Raw genomic sequence first — 20,454 nt, 5'->3', positions numbered from 1 at the left:
GCTCCCAAACTTAAAAATCCCAAAATCCAGCTACAAGAGCCATCCCTCAGCTTAAAGGATCATTCTTTGCAAAGTAAGTTTTGCTTGTCTTGACAGACTTTAAGGCATGGTTGCCTGGCACAGGGGCATTTTTAGCTCTTGTTTTGGCAAACGTGGAGCTCTCCTAGCATGGTGTCCACATGTGCCACGGGGAACATGGAGTGATCCACAGCAAGTGGGCAGCTGAGAATGACCCATTCTCCAATACTTACCATGAACATCATCTGTCATCTGATAAACTAGGAGGAAGGGATGGCATCCAGAGGGACCTGGACAGGCTGGATGAGTGGGCCCATGTGAACCTCATGAAGTTCAACAAGGCCAAGGGCAAGGTCCTGCACCGGGGTCGGGGCAACCCCCGGTATCAGCACAGGCTGGGGGACGGAGGGATGGAGAGCAGCCCTGCCGAGAAGGACTTGGGGGTGCCGGGGGATGGAAAGCTGGCCACGAGCCGGCAATGTGCGCCGGCGGCCCAGAAAGCCAAGCGTCTCCTGGGCTGCATCCCCCGCAGCGTGGGCAGCGGGGCGAGGGAGGGGATTCTGCCCCTCTGCTGCGCTCTGGGGAGACCCCCCTGGAGCCCTGCCTCCAGCTCGGGGGTCCTCAGCACGGGAAGGAGATGGAGCTGTTGGAGCGGGGCCAGAGGAGGCCACCAAAATGGTCAGAGGCTGGAGCAGCTCTGCTGGGGAGAAAGGCTGAGAGAGCTGGGGGGGTTCAGCCTGGAGAGGAGGAGGCTGCGGGCAGAGCTGATTGCGGCCTCTCCGTGCTTAACGGGGGCCTACAAGAAAGGTGGGGACAGGCTTTTTAGCGGGGCCTGCGGCGACAGGACAAGGGGGAATGGTTTTAAACGGAAAGAGGGGAGATTCAGACTGGACAGAAGGAAGAAATTGTTTGTGCTGAGGGCGGTGAGGCCCTGGCCCAGGTTGCCCAGAGCGGTGGGAGATGCCCCATCCCTGGACACGTTCAAGGCCAGGTTGGACGGGGCTCTGAGCACCCTGGTCTTGGTGAAGATGTCCCTGCCCATGGCAGGGGGTTGGACTGGGTGGCCTTTGGAGGTCCCTGCCCACCCAAACCATTCTGTGACTTTGTCCTCTCAGCCGGGGATCATGGGTGTTTGGGTGGTTTCATCTGAGGTGACAGTGGTGGAGTTGCTGAGGCTGTTGGTGCAGGAGTTACTCAGAGTTGTTAATACTGTTTTAAGGCTTCTGTCTGTGCAGGTCAACCAAATTATCTTTAGAGCATTGGTTCCTGCAGAAACCTCACCTTTGTAGTAGAGGCACTTTTGAGGCACCAACGCTGCCTCATGCCTCAGGCGATGTCGGTTGGGCTCTTGCCACAACTCGGTGGTGTAACCAAGATCTGCAGGCAACGAGGCTGCCTCTGCCCCGAGCATGGTGTGACCCAGGTTCAGCTAGGTTTTACCTTCTGCTGAATCAGGATCCGCGATGCAGATAAGAGCATGGCCATGGGGGCCCTTCCAGCCGAGGTTTGTCAGCCTTGGGATCCTCGCTGCAAGCACCCTGAGAGGTGGGGTAAGGCGGTCCACATGCATTTCATGGCTTGCTGGTGTGTGGGTAGTACTTTGGGACCTCGGGAAAGCTCAGCATCCCACAGAGCAGTGGGGAAGCAGGACTTGAATTCAGTCATACGATTTGTCTGGTGCTCAAAGTAATGCATTGCTTTGACCAGGAATGCCCCCGTTAGTTCCGCCCTCCCACAAAGTAACGTTCCCTTCCCTTTTTCTGGGTTAGTTTTCATAATTGGATCTGGAAGCAACTCCTCTGCCAGGCAAGCAGCCAGCAGACGTCTCATCAGCGGGGTGTTCTCTGCCCTCCAGCCTCGTGGTGCTTGGGGCAGCTGGGTGAAGATGAAGACCATCATCTCCTACCAGTTCAGTCTAGTGGGGAGAAGCTGTTGGCTTGGTCCATGAGTACAAGTTCAAGGAACAGCTGATGCAAATTAAATCACTTTTTGATCGTCTGTAGAGTCCAGCAGAACCCTGGAGTGGTGCTTGGACAAAAAGCAGATGCCTGCCGTCTCAGGAATCTTCAAAACGTTTCTCCTTTTGCCAGCACTGTTTGAAGCTTTCCTAGGTTGGGTCTGTGCCAGCCGCATTGTGCTCCAGTCCTCTGCTTATCCCCTTCGGGGGCTGGCACAGCAGGGAAGCAGCATTACCTGCCCGTGGTTGATGGGGCAGCATTGGGTACAGTGAAATAAATACCTTGGGGACATCTGGTGTCTCCTGTCCATCGACTGGGACCGGGCTTGGAGGAGGCAACCACCCCAGCCTGCTTCTGCTGGGTCCCTCGCGCGTGCCAGCAGCACCTCGGTGAGCCGCGTGTCAATCACAGCACGCGTTACAGAGGAGCTGTTTTTTGTACGTAGGGGTGAGGGTAAAGGAGAGGCTTGTTTACAAACAAATTAGCACAAGGTCTCCTTCAACGCCTGATTACAATGTGTGCTGTCAGTCTGTCCTTTCACGAGCCCGGGTTGCACTCCATCCCACCGAGAGCCCGTCGCACGCTACCACGCTTGATTTTAGCCCGAGGGACGTGCAGCAGCATGTCGCCTGCGTCGCCGTGTCGCAGCAGATGTGTGCCAGAGCACTGCTGGCTCCCACCGATGGCGGGGAGAGTCACGATGATGTATGTGTGTGTGTGTGCACGTCTTTTGGCAGAGCTGCAAAAATCAGCATTTACCACGCATTACGGAGCCACCTCCCCTTCTGTCAAGTGAGAATAACATCGCAGAAAGTGCACATCCCCACGAGGGGACAATTTGGTAGCAATCAGCAGTTGTTGACTCTCAAACAGCTTCTGCTGGTCCAGCCAGTTCTTTAAAGGCTGGGGTTTTGGGTTTGTTTTGGTTTGGTTGGTTGGTTGGTTGTTTTTTTTAAATGGCAGCTTGCTAAGGGCCAGATATTGTTGTGACAGTACCTCTAAAGTCCTTAAGCTGCTTGAATCACTCCAAGGAGCCAAGCAATAAAAGAGCTAGAATAAAATGTATCCCACAATATCCTTCACTTCTGCTGACAGCTGCAGTTTAAATTACTGGTGCAACCTTTTAGCATAGCTAGCTTGTAAAAACTAATAAAAAATAAAATGAAGTCATAACAGCTACTTGCCACCGCTTCTGTGATGGGGAGTAGAGAGAAACTGCCTTGCTTTTCGGGTGAGCCTGTGCTAGTGTACTATTATTGCAGTTAATATTATATCCTGATCACTGTTATTAATATATGCTGTAATTTTTACATTATATAAGTTATACAGTGTTTATTGGAGAAGGGGCTTTGCTTTTATCATAAGGTAGCATTTATCCCATGAGCACCCTGATGTTTTTCAGAGCTTACATTAAAATTAGGCTGTTAAAAAAACTCAGCTCTCGGGAGAGTGGTTCGTTTGGCTGACGCGAATTTGGGCATCCCATTTCCAGATGCTCTGATTCCTTGGGTCCTTTGCCTCAGGTGTCTGGAGTTTCAGGGACCCAGAATAATGTGTGACTTTTGGGAAAAAAAAAATGTAACCAATGTGGATTTTTATTTTGTAAACTGTATGCATTCAAAGCTTGCGATAAAACATTTCCAGACCTCAGAGAGCCGGCAAGGGTTGTGTACAGATGCTGGGTTCGTGTAGCGTGGGTGAGCATTGAAGCGTGTATTTTGCAGGGCATGTTGAAATGAAATCCTCAGCTGTGGCTGTTGAGTAACATCTTCACTCATGATTTCTGGAGAACTCTGGAAAAAGCTTTGCAGTCCGGGGAGGAGCGAGGGGTAGAGGGGTCGTGGCTGTTAGTTCTCGTTTCTGCAAACATCTTGTAGCCTTGTGCAGATGGAAACGTGCCACGTCCTGCAGCCTGCCAAGAGAGAGAAGAGCTACGCTCACGATATGTTTCCTTTGTAGCCCAGAGATGTAGGCACTTGGGAAGCATTTTGCTAGCCAAAGTGAAAAGGATGCAGGCAGCCTTTATAAGCAGCTGTCGGTCTTGTCACCGGAGCCCAGCGCCAGCCCCCGAGGACCAGCACCAGCTCCCTGCCGGGAGCAGCAGCAAAGCTGGGACTGTGTGAAAGGCTGCGAGTATGGAACGCGTTAGTAAGAGCAGGGGTGGGAAGAGGGAGGCTTGGGACACTCCGCTTGTACTGACCGCCAAAGCTGTGGCTGTCCAAAAGGCTGTGTAGGAGGGTGAAGGAAGGATGTGGATGGCCCTGATGCGCAGTGCTTTTTGTTCTGAAACAAAAGGAAATGCCACCCACGGCAAAGGCATCGCCCACTGAACGATAGTCCTGAAGCCTCGGACTTCGGTTAGCAAAAGGTATTTTATTTTGTTTCAGTTTTCTATATGTTTAGCTGCTGAGATCAGACAGTTGTTTGCAGCAGCAGCGTGTCTGAGAGAGGATTTGAGCTAGGGAAAAAGCTGGATGAAAAATCATTGTGAGTTATGGGGCTTGAGGCTGGGACTGGTGGGTGGAGCTCGCGGTGTGTCATGCAACAGGTCAGGCTGGGTGGCTTGCAGTGGTCCTCTTTGACCTTGGCCCTTACGGAACAGCGTAGTTGATTATTTTATTTTATTTTTTTGTGGGAAGTGGTCAAACGCATGTGAGTTGAGAGCTGTCGGTTGCCAGATGTTGCAGTGGAAATGTTTTCTGTGAAGGGTGCCGGGAACGCCTGCAAGCTGGCTTTGAGCTGATGGAGCGCAGAGGTGGTGACCCACATCTCATCCCATTTAGCCACAAAGGATTTGAGATATCCCTTCTCCAGGTTGTCTCCTTTAGAGAGAGGCAGCAGTAGCAGCATTTGTAACACACACCGATCATTTACCGCTGCAGTTCTACCGCTGTAGATTGTACTGGTTATCACAAAGCCGAGTATCCTCATCCCCGACTTCAGGTAATGGGTTTGGTGGCGTGAAGGTAACTCAGCAAGTCGGGGGCAGGGCTGGCAACCAAGAAGGTAACTCAGCAAGTCGGGGGCAGGGCTGGCAACCAAGAGCATCTCTCACGTCTTTCTTCTGGCTGTGCCTGTAAGCGTGAATACTCCCCTTGTAAACCAAAGCATCAAATTCAGGTCGGAGAGGCTCAGAGTTCATTTTCCTGGTGCTCCTGCAATGGATGAGGCTCAGGACCAGGAGTCCAGGTCATCAAAACTTTGCTTGGGGAATTTTGGCCAGTTTGCTTTTCGTTACAGATGCCCTGCACTCCCTTTGCGAGTCTCTGCTGTGCTGAGGAGTACGCAGGAGGCCGGGATGTGCCTCATGGCTCTGGGCATCACAGCACCCAAGGAGGTACCCTTTGCCTCGGGCCTAATCCTGTGCCTGTCTCCTCAGCTCCTCCAGCCTCCAGTACTCCCCAGCGGCCCAGATTGTCAAGCCCGTGGCAGCATTCAGGCAGAAGGCCTTATGAATTTCTCATCTGTTTGGAGACGGTCTGGAAGGAGTGTTTTTAGCCAGTGTGCTAATAGGCAGCCTCTCTTGCATGATGCCTCTAGGCGATGGGTAATATGTTTCTTAAGTACATGTGGTTTCGTTTATGTTTTGTATTAAACAGGAGAAGAACTCTTGAGATCAGCGCTGGGAGAAAGAAGAAAAGTAGCGAAGGAGTCGATGTGTGACGCCGGAGAGGTCTGAGCCAAGGTGCAGAAGGTAAAGCACAAACAAGCCCTGTAGTGTCAGTCTGCTCCATGCCTGGCATTAGATTGCTTCTTCCCTTGCTGTATTTTAATACCGTCTCCCAAAACATCTCTGCGCTCTTCTAGCAGCTCTCCTTTCTCCCCGTAGTCAAGTTTAAGTAACGGTGAGATGAGGAAAGCTTGTAAAAGTTGGGCAGCACCAGTACAGCGTCACCCAGGGAGTCTTAATCAAGCCCCTTACATATATTTTGGCCATCAGCTCTTTTTTTAATCATCTATTATTTGCTGAATGTTTTAGCCAAACTCAGTTGGCAGAACTGCAGGCGAAGAAGCAGCATTTCACAATATTCTGATTTCAGCAGTTTAAATCCTAATTTTAAAAGCACTGTTGAATGTTGCTAATGGTCTGGGTGCCTTGGGATCCGAATCCCCGCACACAGCTCAGTGGGGGGAGTTGGGCTCTGAAACTGCGTGCACGATCTGAAAATTTTTCTTCTTTCACATCATTCATTTGGCAGATTCTTGTCCCAAAATGCTTTGTAACCAAGGTAGGTTCACCGTGTAAGGATTAGTCCATGGGCTGCTGATGCACAGCTATTGTGGGGGTGTGTGGCTGACTGGGAACCACAGGCAATCTCACTGCAGAGGCTAGAGATTGCTGCCAGCAGCACATGTCCCCTTCTCCAGTTTTCCTCTCGCTCCTGTAATGAAGCCAGAGGATGAGATTTTGTACCCCGCGCTGAGCTCCTTCAGCCAAACTCTGGAGTATTGTCAAAACTGCTGATGAATTTGGGCTTGAGCGAGTGTCAAGCATGAAGCAAAGTGGCCAGAGCATGGAGTCACTTTTTTCATCACAGTTTTCTGGCAGAGGGACGCAAGGGCACCACGAGGCAGTTGCATCCTACGCAAAGCTACTCTGGCAGCCCGAGTTTTTTGAGTGGAAGTAGCACGTGGATTGTTACTGGGAGCTGCCACAGTTATTCAAGTTGGGATTTGGCTGCCAGATCTAACTCCTGCTCTTAGGAAAAGTTGGATGAAATGTAATGGCCTGTGATACAGCAAGAAGCACACTAGGTGCTCTCAAGGTCCCTTTTGGCCTTGAACTCTACTAATCTGTGAAAAAACCACAGCTGCGTCTCTAATAACACACAACCGGTTCAAGCCCCTGTTTTGACTTGCTGTCAAAAGATTTCTCCAGGAGCGCTGTGTCCTTGTGGGTCGTGTCTGGAGCATCTGCTCCGTGTAGACGTGGGTTGAACTGCTTCCAGCAGACTTAGCAACTGTGCTGGTGATTTCCTCTAGGAAATCCAACCATGCAGGATAGCGTTTAGCTTACGGGATCGTGGCAATCAAGCCATAATGGCATTCTTTTAAGTTGCCTTTTTTTTCCCAAACTTTTAGCTGTCTCCCCACCCCCACCCACATATCTGTGCATCTGGGGGGGGAGGTGTTCTGCCTTGTTCAAGTGAAAGAGTAAATCCTTTTTGATTTATTCCAGAGCAGCCCTCGAGCTCAGCTCCTGTGAGAGCCTGCTGACTTTGAGTTCAAAAGATCTCACGTCTTTGAGGCCAGGCTGTGGTCTTCCATCTTGCCTCAAAGTTAAACTGAAAGAGAAAATTCTTTTTTTTCTTAAAAAGAGAGAAAGAGAGAAAATAAGCATGCTGTGTAAGGGAATCGGTCTTACCTGCAGCAGAAGAGAATGTCAATGTGCAGAATTTCAGGTTAAAATCTGGTTGTTTAGTGAAGGCTTTATTTTCAAGCACCTAGTATGTTGTTTAGTAAGTGTTGCGTAGAGATAAATGCTTCCTTTTAAAGCAGTGCTGTTGGCTGGCTAGGATCCAGCCTGTGATCATACATTAAAGCATTTTTTTGGTGTTTAAACCGCTACATTACCGTGGTGGTTGGAAATGGTAGTTCTGATCCCTGATTTCCTGCAGATCTGCTGATAACAAGGTCTGGCTCAGGCCAAGTTTTGCATTGCTAACTCCTGAGTTCGGTCTTAATGTCTGCGCTGAATTTCACCGCAGGCAGGCGTGTTGGTCACTGGCATAATTGCCTTGTTGCCTAGTTGATGTTTTCAGGAACGAATGCTAAAAGACAGGCCAGGGACATCACAGTTCAACATTTAGGCTTAGTCTCTGCATTTTGTTTTCCTTGCTGCCCAAGACTCGAGGCGTTTGGAGGTGAAAGCGAAGCTGCTGGAACGTGGCCTCTAGCACACACGCCGAGCAAGAAAGGCTTGCCTTTAAATGTGGATTCCTAATGCTTAACTTCTAACGTCATCCTGTGGAGCAATATTAAATGTCTCCGACAGTTGTAGTGCATATCAAATGACTGTCTTGACATGCCAGAGGGGTTGGGTGTGGTTGATACCTTAAAATGCCTGTTAAGCTGGACGCTATAGTGATGAATATGAAGTATTAAGCCCTCTACCAAAGATGAGCTGTGGACCTTGAGAGGAAGGAGGTGCAGAGAGCTATCTGGCATATATATATTTATACATATAGAAAAAAGTGTACGTATGTATAGAGCAAAATAAATACATAACAGCTATTACGTGCTAGCTCACTTCCATAGAGCCCTGCTTAGTCCAAATTTATGCAGTTGTTGCTACAGCTGTGTGTGTGGAAGGGCGGAGGTAATAGATGGAAGGCCTTTAATATATGGGGACCATCCTTTTAAAAAACAGCTCTTCTGAGCAAGGTGACCTTGGCTCTGCTTCTAACTTGGGAAACCAGCAATGCAGTGGAAAGGAGATGCTGATCGGTGCAGTGAAGGCTCGGTTGGGCGCCAGCAGAAGATAAAACATTGGTTGGGTTGGACTGGAGTTTTAACTACAAGTGGGGTTGTCAGGGCTGCCGTGTAAAACTGTGGGCGCTCTCCCAGACTTGCATGTATTGAATATATACCTGGGAGGTGTGTATCTGTATTTTTTTTTAAAAGCTCCAGTGTTGGTACGGCATACTGGGGAGAAAAACAGCTTTCTTGCCTGCCTCCAAGGTACGCAGTTATTTGCTGGCAGAGTAAGCGACAGCTCAGCTAGCCCTTACAGGCATGGGGAAAGTCTCATGTGATGTTTTGCAAGCCATTCTTATCAAACTGTTCATTTTCAGAAACCCTTTCTTTCAGAGTTTTATAGTCCGTGGGACGCGTGCCTGAGAACACCTTGGTGTTTATACCCATCTTTTGGGGAAAAATGCATCGAGAAAGCCAGCTGAAACTGCAGTCATTTTGTGGCATCTCTGTGTACAGTAAATCCGCACAGCTCAAGTTATGGGCTCAGATACAAGGGCAGGTAATTGACTCTTCTTTTGTTCTGTCACCAATTCTCCTGCTCTTTCTTCAGCAGAGAAAAACCACACATCGACCTTCTCCCGCAAACCCGTGTCTTAAGCCAGCAATAAAGTAGGAAAATGTTTTTTCCCAAATCTAATTTGAAACATGGACCGTTCTTAAACAGCTTCCAACCTAACAATAAAGAAACTTCACAGAGTGCTTGGCAGGAGCCTCTGTACATAATTTAGATCATAATCAGATGCATTAACACATTTTATATGGATCTCATGGGGGCCAAGAAGACGAGGTGTGCTGGGTAATTTCTTTCCAGATTTCTTTACCTGATTGTTTATTACTCTTGGGGACTTCATTTGTGGTCCAAATGTCACCAGCAGAATCCTGCTGCTTCATGCGCCTGCATTTTGAGTAGCTAGTAGCAAGGCTTCAAATAACCTAATTGGTGCGTTATCGTCAGTCTTTCCACCTGCGTGTGTCAAAGAGAGGATGGAGAGTACGCGGGGAGGGAGAGAGGCGAGAGGAACAAAAGCAAGGACCCAATTCTGCAAATTGCTGTGCTTCCCCTGTGCCTGCAGCTCAGTGGGAGGGAAGGTGCCGAGAGTGCTCGACAAGTAGCGTGTTTCCTGCTGAGTACAATCATGAGCTCTGCTTCTGGAGAACTGCACGGGGGAAGCGCTCCCTCCGCACCTTTTCATTGTAGCTGTTAAACATAGGCAGCTCTAATTTTATAAAGCTTCTGAAAGCTTTTCGGCACTCTGTGCAAAGGAACGGTCGTATATCATTCGCGTTGCTTCATTGTTTTGCCATGAATCCGCCCATGCCAAAAGCATCCTTGTGAAATCTCTCCTTTGACAGAAAATTCTGTTGCTGCTTTGATAAATGATGTTTTGGATTTCTTTCTGCTCTGCTGGTTTGTATTATCCCCTCAAAAGGTGGGAAGTGAACTTCCCCGTCACTTCAGTGTCTTCTTTATACACACTGAAGTAATAACCCTTCCCATGTGTTTCATGGGTGTTTATTTGTTATTAAATGCTGTGAACTGTGTAACATCAGGATTCCCAATCCTTTCCCAGCTGTGGGCTGTCGAGGCCAGGCTCTGCTCCGAGACGCACAGCTCAGGGTTAGGAGCCGCGTCACCAGTGCGCAAGGGGATGCTCCTGGGCCCTGGGACTCGCTTGCCCAGTGTGTAACCCACCGGCGGTGGCCTCAGCTGGCTACCATTGACCCACACGATCCCCAGCTGTGGGCCAGAAGTCTGCACGACCAGGAGTCAAACCTGCAAGGCAGGTGGGATGTGGCCACGGTGTTCAGGAAGGTGAGAAAGTTTAAGAGCACAAAAGTGGCAGGATTACACCCGCTGGACTTGGGGCCAGAGAACAGGGGGAGGTACTGGTGTAGTCTCGTGGCCACGGTGGCCGGTAGCAAAAACACTCTTTCCCCTTCTTCCTGTGATACTGAAACCGAAACCCACCCCTGACTGGAAAGCCACAGTGTTTTACTGGCATGCAGCGAAGGAGTGCCGTGGCACGGTGCTTTGGGTGCTGTGCACTCCCTACAGGCAAACTGTGCCAACTAAAACCCTCGTGGCCAAAACAGGTTTGAGTGCAGAAGATCCTTTGGAGGCCAAAGGAGAAGCACTGATTTCTGTTTGCCTCTTTTTTTTTTTTTCCTTAATAATTGTTTATCAACAACGTTTTCCCAGGTGATGATGAAACTCAGCATCCCAGACTAGCTGAGATCATAAAGTGACTTTCACAACAGAGCATAATGATGATGAAGAAATGAGTATCCTTAAAAATCAGAGGTGACTGGGTTGTTGACTTCCCATTTCACATACCGAGTGACTCCCCATGTCTCACCCCTGTAACACCAGTGCGTTGTGCTGTTGAAATGTTGATGGGGAGAAACGCGAGGGTGAAGAGCTGAGTCACCCAGGGCTTCTCCCACAAACACCTGCTTTCCCTGGGTTTTCCCAGCTAAGTACTGAGGAATGTCATTACTCGCAGGATATCCTGCCCCAAGGTATAAAAGCTATGGTTGTTGGGCTCTCCTGAACAAACCCTTTCCCCTTCATCTCCTGCTTCTTTTGAATCCTGAGAGGATCAGAGCAGGCTGACACAGGCTCCCAAGGGTTTGTGCAGCAGGGCGGGCAGACGTACGCGAGAGGGAGAAAATATCCCCAGTCCCTTTGCTATTTATAGCCAGCTCACGAGCAGTTTCCTTGCTTCCAGTGCCCAAATTACCAGCTGTGACTGATGTATTCTCCTTAGCAGCACGTACAGCGACCGACTTGTCTCAACAAGCTCGGGGGGTTACCGGTTCAGCTGACGAAGTCAGCGCAGCAGTGTGCTGGGCAGCACCGCTCTGCTCACACCGTGGTTTGGCTGGGGCATGGACGCGCTTGCTTGGTTGGGCTGTGGAAGGGGGTCTGAGCTTGCCAGGGCGGTGAAAGAAAAGGAGTGTTTTGTTTCCTATTTGCTTAAGATCTACTTGGGCTGGACTTCAGAGTTATTGATTTTCAACCTGTCTTTGTACCAAAACACTGCGACTGTTCAAACAATTGCTCAGCTGAAACTATTGGATTGCCTCTCGCTAAAGCATTAGTTGATTTGCCTTGCTGTTTTGTCAAGCCTCTGAAGATAATAGCTTGCTTTAGCCTTTCGTCTCCGGATAGCGTGAAAGAAGTGGCCGTCCGGAGGGGATGTGCTGCTGCCTTCTAACTTCTGTGAGTTAGAAGCACCATGGCTTATCAGCATGGCGTAGGATCCGTACAGCATTCACCCGCCTTCTCCTTTATATCCTGCATGTGTTGCTTAGCTGGGTAAGAATTTTGTTTGCTGAAGACCTGCCAGGTGCTGATCCATTCCTGCTAGATCCCAGCTGCTGTGTTCTCCTATTGCATAGTTTGGGTAAGCCCTGACAGCGCAGGCCTCATACCTGAAAAATAAGATGGTGAAACTCTTCCAGGGATCTTGTCCATGTGGTTTTATGCTGAAATGCAAGGGGGAGAGCGTTGCTTTTCTGCTGTGTGGTTTGCTTGTGTGGCCCGGCAGGTCCTTCTCATGTATGGGGAGAAGAGCAGAACTGCTGCTGAGCAGGGGAACTGAGGAATTTAAGTTCTCTTTTGCCTAATTTCAGGTGCATATAACCTGCTATTTGGTGGGTGGTGTTTAAGTGTCACAAGGAGGGGCATAGACATAAATAAGGCAGAATGGGAAAGATGGAACACTTAAACTCTTCTGATGGTTGGAAATGGGAAAAAGTGCTTTTTTTTTTTGTTTGTTTTTAATCAGGCAGTAGGATGCTGGCTGTTGTGTATGTGTGTGGTTGCCCTCCGCTGGTTGATATTAGAATGACCTCCCTGTATCAGAGGCTTTTTTTTGTTCAAGACTGATGTGTTTCTTCAGATTGACTTTGAAGAGAGTCAGGAGCGTTTTAGATGCAGGGATGGGTTGATGAGAACCGGTCAGTGCAACTGCTCACCCTTCATCCGCAAAGCCACCCTGGGCAAGAGGCAACTTCTGAGCTGGTGAAGCAGGAGGAGTTGTCCAGTGCAGAGGGATGCACAGAAGCCAACTCTGTCACTAAACATGGCCAAGGTTTGCAGAGGGGTGCAGGTGCTTGCAGCCAGGGCTTGGAGAAGCTGCAAAACACATGCTGCTGCAAGACGTGGCTCTGAGCGATCTGTCATCAAGGCCTGGTGACCCCACAGGGCAATGGAGTAGGCTTGAGGTACGCATCAGGCTGAGAATTATGCGACAGTCTTAATTGCAAAATCGTTTGCTGACCTTCAGTTTTATTAAAATAATCTAAAAGTGAGTTTATCAACACTTAAACGGCTGTTACAGCGGAGAAGCAAGAGGCTTAGAGGATTTAAGGGAACTGCATCCAGCACTTGTGATTTCCACTCTGGTGCGTTATACCGTGTCCTTGAAGGCTGCTGATACTCACTAAGTCGGGTAATCCTGGTCAGCAAAACCAGCGACTTGTGGTTTTGGGTTTTTTTCCTTCTGGATCAGAACCAGCAAAGTCAGGAAGATAGCTGTGTGTCTTACAAGACCCTATTAAGGGTGAAAACTCTGGTCTGCACTTGAAACCGTTTCAAAATGTGTATACTAGGAACTATAGATTTTTGTCTTCTATGGATTTTGGCAAGACAGCTGTTAGAGTAAGGTGAAAGGAAAAGGAACCTGAGAGGAGTTTTCGATTTTGGTGAAACTCAATAGTTATACTTTCTAGTAACAACAGAAGACATTTCTAAAAAAAAAATCCCAAACCTGGTAACACCTAGAATTCAAAGACAGCATCTAATCCGTTCTTTTTTCGTCCCACTAAAGCAACCAGACGGGATCCAGTCTGGGATGTGTGTGCCTTGTGTATCTCTCTACGTGTTGGATACATGAAAGGATTTGGGGAAATGAATATGTAGTGGTTGAGCAGAGGAGTCCTTAAAAGGATATCTCTTAAAATGTCTGTTAACATCAGCCCAATGCATTTAATCTTATAGTGTTGCTCTCATGAATGTTTATCACCTCTTACAGGTATTAAGTCTTATGATGCCACTAAAGCACCTTGAATTTTAATGTGAAAGTGGTATATGTGTCTTAAATGAACAGATTTATTCCTCTATCAAGATGTAAACATTAGAGAAAAGGAAACAGAGTGTGCTGGGAGACTTCCCCCTGTCACCAGATCATCAGTTCAGTGAAGAGCTTACAGAATCATAGAGTCCTTTAGGTTGGAAAAGACCCTTAAGATCATCGAGCCCAACCGTTAGCCCAGCACTGCCAAGCCCACCACTAAACCATGTCCCTCAGCACCACATCTCCCCATCTTTTAAATCCCCCCAGGGATGGGGACTCCACCCCTGCCCTGGGCAGCCTGGGCCAGGGCCTGACAGCCCTTTGGGGGAAGGAGTTTTCCCTAATATCCAACCTAACCCTGCCCTGGCGCAGCTTGAGGCCGTTCCCTCTCGTCCCATCGCTTGTTCCTGGGGAGCAGAGACCGACCCCTCCGGCTCCAGCCTCCTTTCAGGCAGTTGCAGAGAGCGATGAGGGCTCCCCTCAGCCTCCTCTTCTCCAGGCTGAGCACCCCCAGCTCCCCCAGCCGCTCCTCCCCAGCCTTGGGCTCCAGCCCCTGCCCCAGCCTCGCTGCCCTGCTCTGGCCACGCTCCAGCCCCTCCATGGCCGCCTTGGGGTGAGGGGCCCAGCGCTGAGCACAGCATTCGAGGGGCGGCCTCCCCAGTGCCCAGCACAGGGGGACGGTCCCTGCCCTGCTCCTGCTGGCCACACCATTCCTGACACAAGCCAGGATGCCACTGGCCCTCTTGGCCACCTGGGCACACTGCTGGCTCATGTTCAGCGGCTGTCGACCAGCACCCCCAGGCCCTTTCCCGCCGGGCAGCTCCCAGCCGCTCCTCCCCACGCCTGCAGCGGTGCCTGGGGTTGTTGTGCCCCCAGTGCAGGACCCGGCCCTGAGCCTTGCTGACCCTCACCCAGTGCCTGGGCCCATCGACCCAGCCTGGCCAGGGCCCTCTGCAGAGCCTCCCTGCCCCCCAGCAGATCAACGCTCCTGCCCAGCTTGGTGTCCCCTGCAAACTGACTGAGGGTGCCCTCGATCCCCTCCTCCGGATCATCGATAAAGGTGTTGAACAGGACCGGCCCCAGCACTGAGCCCTGGGGAACAGCACTGGTGACCGGCCACCAACTGGATTTGACTCCATTCACCACCGCTCTCGGGGCCCGGCCGCCAGCCAGGTTTTTACCCAGTGCAGAGTGCACTTAACCAAGCCATGAGCAGCTGGTTTCTCCAGGAGAATGCTGTGAGAATGCTATGAAGAGTTGCTTTTATTATACATTAGAGCTTTATCTATTTCAGATATCTCCAGGAAAGACTTCCACCTTCTCTGTGGCATTTCTTTGTATTGTAGAACAAATCAGGTTGGAACGGACCTCTGGAGGTCTCTAATCCAACGTCCTGCTTGAAGTAAAGCTAACTGCAAAGATAGATGAGGCTGCTCAGGGCTTTGTCCAGTTGAGGTTTGACCATCGATGGGGTGGAGGGTCTGCAACCTCTCTGGGCTCCTGTTCCAGTCATTTGTTTTTTCCCCCTGTATATCCAGTCATAGGGGACTACATCAAAGACCTTGATGATGTCAAGGTAATCAACTTCAACTGCGGTCTGCACATAGAATCATGGAATGGTTTAGGTTGGAAGGGACCTTTAAAGGTCATCTGGTCCAATCGTCCTGCAACGAGCAGGGATATCTGCAATTAGAGCAAGTTCCTCAGAGCCCCGTCCAGCCTGACCTTGAATGTTTCCAGGGATGGGGCATCTACCACCTCTCTGGGCAACTCGTTCCAGTGTTTCACCACCCTCACAGTAAAGAATTTCTTCCTAATATCTAATCTAAATCAACCCTCTTTCAGCTTAAAACCATTCCCCCTTGTCCCATCGCTACAGTCCCTGATAAAGAGTCCCTCCCCATCTTTCCTGTAGGCCCCCTTCAAGTACTGGTAGGCTGCTGTAAAGTCTCCCTGGAGCCTTCTCTTCTCCAGGCTGAACAACCCCCTCTGTCAGCCTTTCCTCATAGCAGAGCTGTTCCAGCCCTCTGATCCTCTTCGTGTCCCTTCTCGGGCCCTGCTCCAACAGGGCCATGTCCTTCCCGTGCTGAGGACCCCCGAGCTGGAGGCAGGGCTCCAGGGGGGTCTCCCCAGAGCGGAGCAGAGGGGCAGAATCCCCTCCCTCGCCCTGCTGGCCACGCTGCTGGGAATGCAGCCCAGGAGACGGCTGGCTGGCTGGGCCACAAGTGCACGTTGCTGGCTCATGCCCAGCTTTTCATCCACCAATACCACCAAGTCCTCAGCAGGGCTGCTCTCCATCCCTTCATCCCCCAGCCTGTGCTGATACCGGGGGTTGCCCCGACCCCGGTGCAGGACCTTGCACTTGGCCTTGTTGAGCCTCGTGAAGTTCCCATGGGCCCACTTCTCCAGCTTATCCAGGTCCATCTGACATCTACCAAGCCGGTCACTTGGTTACAGAAGACAATCAGATCGGTGAGGTACGATTTGCCCATGGTACATCTGTGGTGTTCCCAGTCACCTTCTGGCCCTTCACAGCCATGGAAATGGCTTCCAGGAGGATTTGCTCCATCCATCCCTGCTCACAGACTCTGCCAGCAGCAAGGTGCAGCCTTTCCAGTTGCGTTGCTGTCCTCTTTATTCCTACTTCTGAGGTACAAATACTCTCAAGAGCATGTTTACGTTGTCAAAGTTAATGCTTGGAAACTTACTGCAGATAACCTTGGCTTCGTCTTGACTTGGCTGCTCATGGGCTTTCATTGCCTTAGCTAATAAAGCCTTTACAATTGCTTAGAGACTCTTAAAGTTGTTCGTGTTTAAATAAAGGGATTAATTTCAGGCATCCTGCTGCTAAACTTGTATGTTTGAATTTTGAAAAAGTGTGTTTTCCCTGTGAGGTGCGAACAGGCTCTGAAAACCGGTTAACTTTTATCAGCTAAATGGACTGTAACTCCTTGTGAGGAGCTGCTGAACTCTTCGGCATCGATTTACGCTTGCCAGGCAATGGAAACAATTTCCTTGGCTTCATGAAGAATAAATGGAGAGGGGTCTTACGGCATGAATATAGGAAGGTGCATCAGGAAGGCCTGCCCTTTAAACCTACTCCTGCTGTTGATTTTATTGATGATTGAGTCAGTATTTTAACGTTTTTGTGCCTTGGTTTCCCTGCCTATAAATTACTTGCGTCTTCCTTTTAGGTTATGAGGACTGCTTGGCTATCACTATAAATGCTGTCAAGGTAGGGTGCCAAGTGTTTTATTTTTAGTGCCTTTTGAAATCTTGGACTTTTTGTTCTCCCTTTTATCTGTCTCTTTCTTTTTAATCACACAAAATGGAAATAAACTCAATCACAGCTGTTGCTGGAGAAGAATCATTAGGCCCATCCAGCTGGCTCTCTCGGGGCCAGCGTGGGATTGTTCCCTATGCCGCATTTCAAAAGTATTTTATCTCCTTTAGTCTTGCGTGTGTGCAGAGTGATGAGCGTCTTTCACTTCTGTCAGCTCTCTTCATTGATCCAAATGGGAAGGGCTATTTTTAGGTGGCTGTAAGTAAGCGGACATCAGGCACCACAGAAAGGGAACTGGGTTATTTTTGGAAACCCATCAGCAGCCGTTCTGGCAGGTCCTGCTGCAAGTTTGGTCTTCAGTTGGGCTGTCTCAGGTTATGGTATCAATTCCCAAGGTTGTGAACCTGGTTTCTTGGGTGTGATTTGCAATCCGAATCTGGAATTAGCAGCTGCTGGAGGTTGTCTTGACGACATCAGTTTATGGGAGTTAATTCCCCCTAAACCAGCCTTGCTTGGAGGGATGCGGGGTGATGATTGAGCTGGAGATTTTGGGGCAGAGGATGAGGTCAGCTTAGGGGCAACACGTATAATACACCTCGAGTGGAGACAAGCGCATGGAGACAACCTCACGGTTCGAGCCCTGGATGAACGCGCAGAAGACTTGGCATCTGTTAGTGGCAGGTTTTGGCATGCTCTCGGGCAATTCGCTTGCGTTTATTCTGCTTCAGTGGATTGCAGGATGACATTTTCTTGGTTTTGCTTAGTCTTTTTCATAGGCATTTTGGGACAGCTTCTGCCTCTCGCTGTATTTGTGCGTGGAGCTTGCCGACGCTGTGTAGAGTCATTAGGCGCTCCGGTTGCTCGGCTGTGAATGTGCGAGTGGGAGTCCGTGGGGGCAATGACTGAACCTACACCATTGCTGGTTGGAGAGCTTGAAAAGCCCAAGCAGAAAACATTGTGTATGTATGTGATTTAGTTGCACGTTATCTTCTCTCTCTCAGCAAAGACCCAAGTCTAATTTCAAAGGTCAGAACATGCTCTCACCTGGGTGTTCCAGGCCTTTTATAGAGCAGTTGAAGGCCATTACCTAAAATTAGCTTGCTGCTTGGGGAAAGCTGATATTAGCTCCGTATTAGGACTCATTCAAAACTCTTGATGATCATTTACTTGATGGGCTCCTATTGAAGCTTGTGGGTACAGGGTAGAAAATGGAAGACAAATCGCAGCTGATACTGCTTCCTAACTGAGAAGAAAAGTCGGGTGGGCTTTTTGGCAGAATTCCTCTTCTTCTAGGGTGGTTTTTGGTGGTGTTTGGTTTTTTTTTTTTAAGCATCTCTAGTGAAGCTTTCCCAGGCAGGCTAGTGGACTGCCTTTAGAGTCGGACTCATTTTTGTTTTCCTCAAACTTCTGGATGATCAGATGCGTTAGGGAGCACTGGGAGGGGGAACACGTGATTCTGAAGCAGGCTTAAATTGTAAAGCACAGTCAGATCTGCTAAGCAACAGCATTGACACGTTTAAATAAATCTGCTGTTGAGTAATATAGAGTGACATATTGAGAGCAATTTAAAAAAAAAAAAAAAACAACTCGGCACAAATTTGGGAAATGACTGGAACAGAAACAGAACATAGAGAGGATGTTGGATAAAAGAGAGGGAGGGCTACTCTGCAGAAGGACTGTGCTGGAGAACCAGGATGTCCATCAGGAAGGATGAGACAAGAGCAGAAGTACAAATTTATGCTGAAATGGTCTCTTGGCAGCAGGATCCTTGTATTTCTGCTTCTCTGCCAACACTGATGGCGGCAAGGATTGAAAAGATTAATACTGCCTAGTTCAGAGAGGAGCATGTGGTGGGATGTCAGATGCCTTAGAGAAGGTAAGGTAGCAGTTCTTGTTCTGGTGGCTTTCTTACCGCTGTTCCTCTGGGTCCATAGTGAGTTGCGTGACGGTCCCGTTGTACCCGTCACTGTAGAGGTGCGTAACGCTGTAGAAGAAGCACAGACTGAATTAGGAGGGTTTTTAGTTGAAGCTGGTGAAAGGAAATCATTTGTGGAGCTCAGCTGTGGAACTCACTGCCGCAAGAAGCGATGAAACCAAGAGTGCCGCAAGAAGCGATGAAACCAAGTGCTTGATGTGGTTTTCCTTTTCTTTTTTTTCTTCTTTTTTTTTTTAACAGTTCAGACTTTGTACAGATGAGAATGTACATGATTGATTGCTTCAAAGAAGTATTTTGGTGGGCAGCTTCTGTTCTCCACTATTTGCTAGTGGTTAGGGAAAAATTGTTCTGAATAAGCTGTTCTGTGACTATGACTTACGAGTAGTCTGCATGAAAGCAGCTGGAAATGAGCACTCAGTAAGGGGCTGAAGTGGATGGATGATTGGTTTGATCTAATATAGCCATCCTCGTGGTTTTTTATTATTTTTATTGGATTCTATACAGTGGTCAAATTGAGTAGTGAATTTTGTGGCTATCTTAATGACTTTGTTCCAAGCCGATGCCTTCGTGTCTGTCTGCACGGCACGTTCGCAGAGGAGGTGGTGGCTGTGCCGCTGAGCGTGTGTTCACCAGCAGCTTTCCCAAGCCCTGGGAATGTCTCCCCTTTTCTTGGCTGGGCATCAGGTATTTACTGGGGACACGAGCAGCTTTTGTCCAGTGGATGGCAATAGTTAACTCATGCACTAGCCAACCTGTTGTGATATTAAGCCTAAAAGGGAGATAGCTGTGCTGTACTTTGCAATATTTTTGTGTGATCTGAGCCATCTGTGGCTCAATCCACTGAGATGGGAGTGAGATGGCACAGCATGAGAGATGCTAGGCCTTACTCGTCCATCCACAATAACTGATGGAAATGGCCAGAAGAGATGTTTGTAGCTTCCTCATCCATTAGGACCTCTAAGCGTCTATTCTGCAAATGGTCCCTGAAGCTGGCATGAGTTGGAAATGGTCTGATCTTTGGGATGATGGCTGGGAGACACCAGCTTGTGTTGGAAGCGATTGCTTCATCTGCACGAGCATTGGGCTGGCAGAGCATCCCACTGCCCGTTTCTGAGCTGCTCCGAGGACATTTGGCCCCACTTACCCAGCAAAAATAGCTGTTGTGCGTTGGAGATTTCTGCCTGGAGTATTTTTAAGCCTGGTGTGTCCTCGCCAAAGCAGCTTCAGCCTTCCCAAATGCACCCCCTCTGCTAACATTTGGATTCTCTTCACCTTCTGCTGTGAACGGGCAGGTGGGACTGCGCATGGTGAGGATTACTTGGGCAATCTCCGAAGTGCAGAACGTATCCACAGTATCCATGGCTGACGGTTTCTCTGGGAATTTTTCCTCTGGGCCATGAAAGGCCATTAGCGATGTTAACTGTTGGAAGCTCTGTCAGCTATGAATAAGATCTGTCCTGTAGATCCTGCTGCCAATCCAGGGAAGCTGTTAAGCCATTAACTTCGCAAAAACTTGGCTGGTTTAAGCTGCTCAGTGCTAGCACCAGTCTCACCACACACTGCGGTGGATGGGTAGCTCAAGCATTTGGACATTACATGATTACATCGGACAGATTGTCTCAAAGTCACAAGGTATTTAGCTAGCCTGCGTGTTCGATACCAGTTAATAAGGATTTCTTTAAAAAGACGCTATTGCTTAGC

At 49.2% G+C, this 20,454-nt stretch overlaps 1 protein-coding gene across 12 annotated transcripts in view; it reads left to right on the top strand.

Moving 5' to 3' along the window:
* EXTL3 (exostosin like glycosyltransferase 3) overlaps positions 1 to 20,454 on the top strand; it is a 161,365-nt gene that overhangs the window by 90,498 nt on the left and 50,413 nt on the right. For 9 of the 12 annotated variants that reach the window (XM_087773780.1, XM_087773779.1, XM_087773785.1 and 6 more), the window contains one exon: positions 5,576 to 5,670. The gene's annotated coding sequence lies outside the window, so the exon portion shown is untranslated. Of the gene's footprint in view, positions 1 to 4,105; positions 4,345 to 5,575; positions 5,671 to 8,770; positions 8,953 to 20,454 lie in introns of those variants that run through there. The other 3 variants (XM_087773783.1, XM_087773784.1, XM_087773786.1) reach the window with 3 other exon arrangements.

This window comes from Nipponia nippon, unplaced genomic scaffold, assembly GCF_047370975.1.
Source record: "Nipponia nippon isolate SJK-2023a ecotype South Korea unplaced genomic scaffold, ASM4737097v1 scaffold_4, whole genome shotgun sequence".
Lineage (NCBI taxonomy): Eukaryota > Metazoa > Chordata > Aves > Pelecaniformes > Threskiornithidae > Nipponia > Nipponia nippon.
This window is presented reverse-complemented; position numbering and strand designations above follow the sequence as displayed.